Source organism: Eptesicus fuscus, chromosome 10 (genome assembly GCF_027574615.1).
Source record: "Eptesicus fuscus isolate TK198812 chromosome 10, DD_ASM_mEF_20220401, whole genome shotgun sequence".
NCBI classification, from domain to species: Eukaryota; Metazoa; Chordata; class Mammalia; order Chiroptera; family Vespertilionidae; genus Eptesicus; species Eptesicus fuscus.
The window spans coordinates 33,303,162-33,309,743 of NC_072482.1; positions in this window are offsets into that span (position 1 = coordinate 33,303,162).

Sequence of the window (6,582 nt, forward strand, 5' to 3'; positions counted from 1 at the left end):
TTTCTTGAACAGAATTGCACCTGATTTTCTTGTTCCCAGCTCCCTGCTTCTCCCTGCCGTCTACAGTCCCGACACCTGAGGGACTTCTGAGACTGTGAGGTCTGGGAGCAGCTCTGCTTTCTTGCTGTTGTCTCTTCTCTATGCATTTAAGTTCAAACTTCTCTGGTTTTCTATACTTACCTTTCTTCTGCCTGCATTTCATCTTCTAAAAATGGGTTGAAGCCTCTCATCTGCTTATGTTTTCCTTTCCATTTTCTATTCATTGGGAATTTATACTCTATTCCTCTATTGACAATTTAGGGGAGATTTAATTTTCAGCAGAGATAAAGAGATGTGCCATCTGCCTGGTTCATCTAGGATTATCTCAATATAAACTCTTATTGTGTATTAAGGTGGTCAGCATTCAGACACTTATTTATTCTACAAAATGCAATGAGTGTCTTTTTATCCTACAACTAGAGGCCCGGTGCATGAAATTCATGCATGGGGGGGGGGGTCCCCTCAGCCTAGCCTGCACCCTCTCCAATCCGGGACATCCCACTCACAATCCGGGACTGCTGGCTCCTAATTGCTCACCTGCCTGCCTGCCTGATCGCCCCCAACTGCCCCCCCCCCGCTGGCCTGGTCACCCCCAACTGCCCCCCTGCTGGCCTGGTTGCCCCTAACTGCCCCCCCTTGCCAGTCTGGTCACCCCCAACTGCCCCCCCTGCCAGCCTGGTCAACCCATGCAGCCTGCTGTTCAGTTGTTTGGTCGTCCCTCTCTAACCCCCTTGCTGGCCTGGTCGCCCCACACAGCCTGATGTTCAGTCATTTGGTCGTCCCTCACTAACCCCCCTGCTTGCCTGCTTGCCCCACGCAGCCTACTGTTCAGTCATTTGGTCATCCCTCACTAACCACCCTGCCAACCTTGTCGCTCCACACAGGCTGCTGTTTGGTCATTACTGTGACGGAGTTCTGGACAATTTGCATATTCCTCTATTATTAGTATAGATATGTCACATCCTATAGGAGATGTAGTGGAGAATAAGAAATCATTATTTAAGTGATGGATAGAAAAAAGATTCTCAAAAAGGGTCTGAGAAAGAGTGGTCAGGAAGGAAAGAGGAAAATCAAGAGTATTTTGTTATGGAAGTCAATAATAATTTACCTTTTAAGGAGAATGGTCAGTAGTGTCCACTGCTAAATAGATGCAGACCAATTTAAGAGTGAACAGAACAAGATTGAGGGGTATTTAGGAATTATAATTGACAAGAATTAGAAACTGGCTGAATATGCAAGGTGAGGAAAAATGTCCTAAATCTCTGGTTTGGGTGTCCAGATTCATGGTGGTTCTATTTCCTGAGATGAAAATGCCAGGGAAATGGTCAGCTTTGGCAGGCAAAGTTTTGGAGAAATTGAGGTACCTCTCAAATATCCAAGATGAAATTTTGTATGTGGTTCTCAGGCATAAGAGAGGGATCTGGGTTACTTGAAGTCAGGAAAGATAAGGATTGAGAAGATCCTTTCTTACAGTGAAGAGGGCATCAGTTAACTTGTAAAACAGTTGCTTGGTGTAAGGGAGAAGCCAGATTGCAGTGACTCTGGGAGAAAACTAGAGGGGGGTGAAGTAGTGTCAGCCAGTGTGTGGATCTGTCACCAACTGTGTGGAACTTTGTGCCCAAACTCAGTTCAGTAGTCTCATCCATTCCCCACTCTACTTCCTTCCCCCACTTTGCTCCTTTAAACTTATCCATAAATTTATGGTGTCATCTCTGTACGCATATAAATTCTGGCATTTCCTTTATACTTACCCAGCCAGTCCCTAAGGCTACATCAATACAATCTCTGTCTTTATTTTGGTTTTTGCAACCAAGCTGTTAATTAATTTAATGAAATATGCACGATCTGTGGTTTGTTTTCAATCAAACTTCATAATCACCAGCCCTATTTCAGCCTGGAAATCTTAAATAACTCTTTACCTTCTTATAATTTCTCAGCATCATTTCAAACTTCCAAAATCCTCATTGAAACTTAAGCCTAACACCTTGCTGCCACAGGACAATTCCCAGCCCACTGAGCAGGAGGTCCTCCACTTCACCTGTCAAAATTACTCCTCAAACTATCCTTTCCTTCTTCTTGTAAGGGACGCTTTGGTTTATTTATCACCATTTTCCACCACAGAGGTGGCCACAGGCAATCTATAAAATACTAGAGGCCCGGTGCACGAAATTTATGCACGGGGGGCGGGGTGGACCTCAGCCCAGCCTGCACCCTCTCCAATCTGGTACCCCTCAGGGAATGTCCGACTGTCGGTTTAGGCCCTATCTCCGGGATCAGGCCTAAACCAGCAGTTGGACATCCCTCTCACAATCCTGGACTGCTGGCTCCTAATCGCTCACCTGCCTGCCTGCCTGCCTGGTCACCCCCATGTGCCCCCCTCTGCCAGCCTGGTCACCCCACGCAGCCTGCTTGTTAAGTCGTTTGGTCGATTCTTGCTGGCTTGGTTGTAGGCAGCCATCTTGTGAGGGTGTGAGGGTTAACTTGCATATTACCTCTTTATTATATAGGATTCTTATATGCATACCCTAGAAGACATAGCCCCTCTTTTCTAAACATCCTCCTCTCAAGCCTAGGCTCATCTTTTAAAAATGGAAACGAACTGTATCCCTGCCTAGCTTAACATGCTTCAAAGATTCCCATTACCTTCCAACTGAAACCCAACTTATTTAGCATCTGTAAAAGGCTTTGTATGAAGGCATGGAATTGCGAGCAAATATGATTCTTTGGGAGAACTGAAATATTTTGAGATAGATAACATATGGATTGGGATGGGACTCAGGAAGTAGGCAAGGGACAGACAATGAAGGACCTTGTACCACCAGCCTGGTGGTAATGCCCAGAGGAATGGGAGAGAATGAGACCACAAGCTGATACGTCAAGGTGTAAAGGTTGGTGTCTCCTGCAACCAGATAGAGAGGCCAAGCGGAAAAGATAATTTAACATATTCTATGATGCAGTGCCTTTAAGATGACCTTCTGGTGTTATATTGAGTTCCTTCTTATTTCACTAAAACTTGGGAGAATGCGGCCATTGCTAAACTAGCCATGGTGGTGGTGGTAGTGTGCTTATGGTAGGGAAATGGTCAGCTCCAGGCATCAGGTTTTATTCTCAATTGGCATGTTTATTTTTCTTCCTAAGGGAGTTCCTGGTCAGGTCTGCCATGCTTGCCTACACCTCCCTGATCTTACATATAACCAATTGTACAACCTTAAATGTTAGTCAGCCTTAAGAAATGACAATGAGAAATTACAATGTCTGGTCATTATTAATACATTCTATCTTTCCCCATGTAACTGTTGATTTACTTTGTGTCAAGACAGGTTAGTTAATATTTTTTGGAGTTTTATATAAGTAAAATTATACAATGTGTATTCTTTTCCCCTGGTTTATTTTACCCACCATAATTATATTGAGATATAGCCATGTTATTACATGTATCAATAGCTCATTATTTTTTTAGTTGCTGCAAGTAGCTTATTGTATGGACACAAACATTTATTTGTACATTCACCAAGTGATGGCTATGTGAATTATTTCCAATTAATGGCTATTACAGATAAATCTGCTATAAACATTTGAGTACAACTTCAAGTCCTTGTATGGGTATATGCTTCCATTTCTCCTGGATGAACACCTAGAAGTGGAATGGCCTGATAGTATGGCATGTGTATATAAGATAAGGTTGTATATCAGATTGGTTTTTAAGAAACTGCCGAAATGTTTTCTAAAATTGGTTTTACCACTTATATTTTTTACTACTGTGTATGAGAGTTCATGCAGTTGACTCTTGCTTACTTTTAATCCATTCTGACAATCTCTGCCTTCCAATTGTGATGTTTCGACCACTTATATTTACTGTGATTTTTTAGTTGGTTTCCTGTTCATCTATCATATTGCTACTTATTTTCTATTTGTCCCATTGGTACTTTGTTCACTTTTCCTCTATTTCTGCCTTCTTTTTATTTTTTTACTGATTCCTTTGTATCTCTTTTGTTGACATATTAGTTATAATTATTTGTCATTTTATTTGTTGCTTTAGGCTTTATAGTACATATCTTTAACTTATCACAGTCCATCATTTCACATCTATACTAATGAAAGGGTAATATGCTAATTAGACCAGATGTCTTCCGGATGACCATCTGCACATCCTTCCTGACAAAGCCGGGCCTGGGCAAAGCCGCCTGCCGGCAGTTCCAAGCACCAGTGCCTGAGGCTGGCTGTGGCCCAGGAGACAGAGAAACCGCCTACCCCGTGGTCCTGGGTGCCAGCGCCTGCAGTTGGCTGTGGCCTGGGAGACAGAGAAGCCACCTGCCCCATGTTCCCGGGCCGCAGCCAGCCGGAGAAGCCACCTGCCCCACGGTCCCGTGCGCCAGTGCCTGCAGCCCAGCTGAAGCCACTTGCAACTGCAGCCATCCCGGGTGAAGTTGGCCCGGGTCCCAGGTGCCTGTGGCCGGCCAGAGGGAGGGAAGCCCGGGTCCCAGGTGCCTGCGGCCAGCTGGAGGAGGGAATCCTTGGTCCTGGGTGCGGGGCTGAGGCAGAGGTGGTTAGGGGCGATCAAGCCAGCAGGGGAGTGGTTAGGCGGCGATCAGGCTGGCAGGCAGAAGTGGTTAGGGGCAATCAGGCAGGCAGGTGAGCAGTTGGGAGCCAGCGGTCCCGGATTGTGAGAGTGATGTCCGACTGTCGGTTTAGGTCTGGCCTAAACCGACAGTCGGACATCCCCTGAGGGGTCCCAGATTGAAGAGTGTGCAGGCTGGGCTGAGAGGACCCCCCCCCCCCCGCCCCTCCAATGCACGAATTTCATGCACTGGGCCACTAGTATAGTATAAGATCTTTGGTATGTCTATTTCTCACATTCCATAAATAGCTTTTATATTGTTGTTATATAGTTATATATTTTAATACATAAAGTATAAATACCACAAGACACTGTTCTTTTTCTTAATTAGTCAGGTGTCTCTTAAAGATATTTGTACACATGTAATACCTTAATCAATAAAAAATAAAAAAAAATGAAAAAAAAAGATATTTAAATAATAAGGAAAAAGTCCTACCTGTTTGCCCAGTATGGTAGTCTTCATTTTTTTGTGCAGATTCAGGTTTTTAGTATACTTTTCCTCTGCCTGTGAGTACTTCCTGTAATATTTTCATTAGTGATAATTTTCTGGTGATGCATTCTTTCAGGTTTGTTATGTCTTCATCTTTGTCTTTAAATTTACTTTTGATGCCAGAGAATTTTATATTGATACTTTCCCCCCCTGTGTTTTAAAGATGTTGGTCCACTGCCTCCTGCACACCCCCTACTGGGGATCAAGTCCTCAACCTGGGCATGTGCCCTGATCGGGAATTGAACCATCACCTCCTGGTTCATAGGTTGACGCTCAACCAGCCAGGCAATGATGAGGTTTTTAAGTTTGGTGGTGAGAATGGACAATTTTCTCACCCATGTGTTGGCACCAGCTACTGTTCTCTCTTATTCTTTCAGATAGTTCTTTTCCCAACCTTAAGTAGTTTTCTTACACACGTGTACTGGTCAGTAGTCAGCCGAATATTTGAAAGGGAACTTCTGCAGGTCTCCAGAGTTCTGTCTGTGCAATTCTTTCCTTTCCAGTACTGCTGCGTACTTCAGTTGTGCTGTCTCCCTGGATGCTCAGCTCCATCACTTCAACTCAGTCTGTCAAGTTCCGCTTGGGTTAACCCTCCCTTCACTGCATCCTGAAAACTTTCTCAAAGAAGTGAGCGAAGGGAATTACAGGGCTCACTTCATTTGTTTCCCATTTCTCAGGGATCAATGTTCTTTGTAGTTTAATGTCTAGATTGAATCTTGAAAACTGCTTCTTTAGATATTTTGGCTGATGTTATGATCATTTCAGAGGGTAGGGTTATCCCAGTCCTTTTTATTTCATCTAGAAGTGAAAGACTTGACTCATTTATTTTTAACGTTTGCTTTTAAATGATAGAAAGACTTGGTCTTCGCTTTTACATACTTTTTTTTTTTTTTTTTTTACTTCCTAGAGTTCCCAGTGAGATAGCTTTCTGATTCATAGAAAAGTATTTGTGATGATGTGTGTTGATGATAATTTTGGCATGACATTTCCTTAGAAGTTTCTACATTATCTATTTTTTATAGCTTTACACAATCCTTTTCTCAATTTTATACCATGTTTTATTACTTTTTCCTTTTCTTAAAATCAATATAACTGTAATCACAAAGATGCTGAGTGCTAGTCAAAAATGGCAGTAACCATTGATTTCTATATGTGATATAATTTTTTTTACCAGGCAGGATTTTATCTTTACTGAATTGTAACTGAGCGAATTTTTCAGTAATTAATTGTAATTTCAATGCAGGCACAGATTTGTAAAAATGTAACATATGAGTATTTCTGGGCTCCAATCAAAAACATATGATGCCATATATTATCTATTTATGAAAACAGTTACTTGAATAAAATGTTTTGCTTTGCTGGGACAAACATGACTCAGGAAGGCTCTTCCCTGAAGCAATCTGGCTATCAATATCCTTCTTGGCAACAGTCAAGA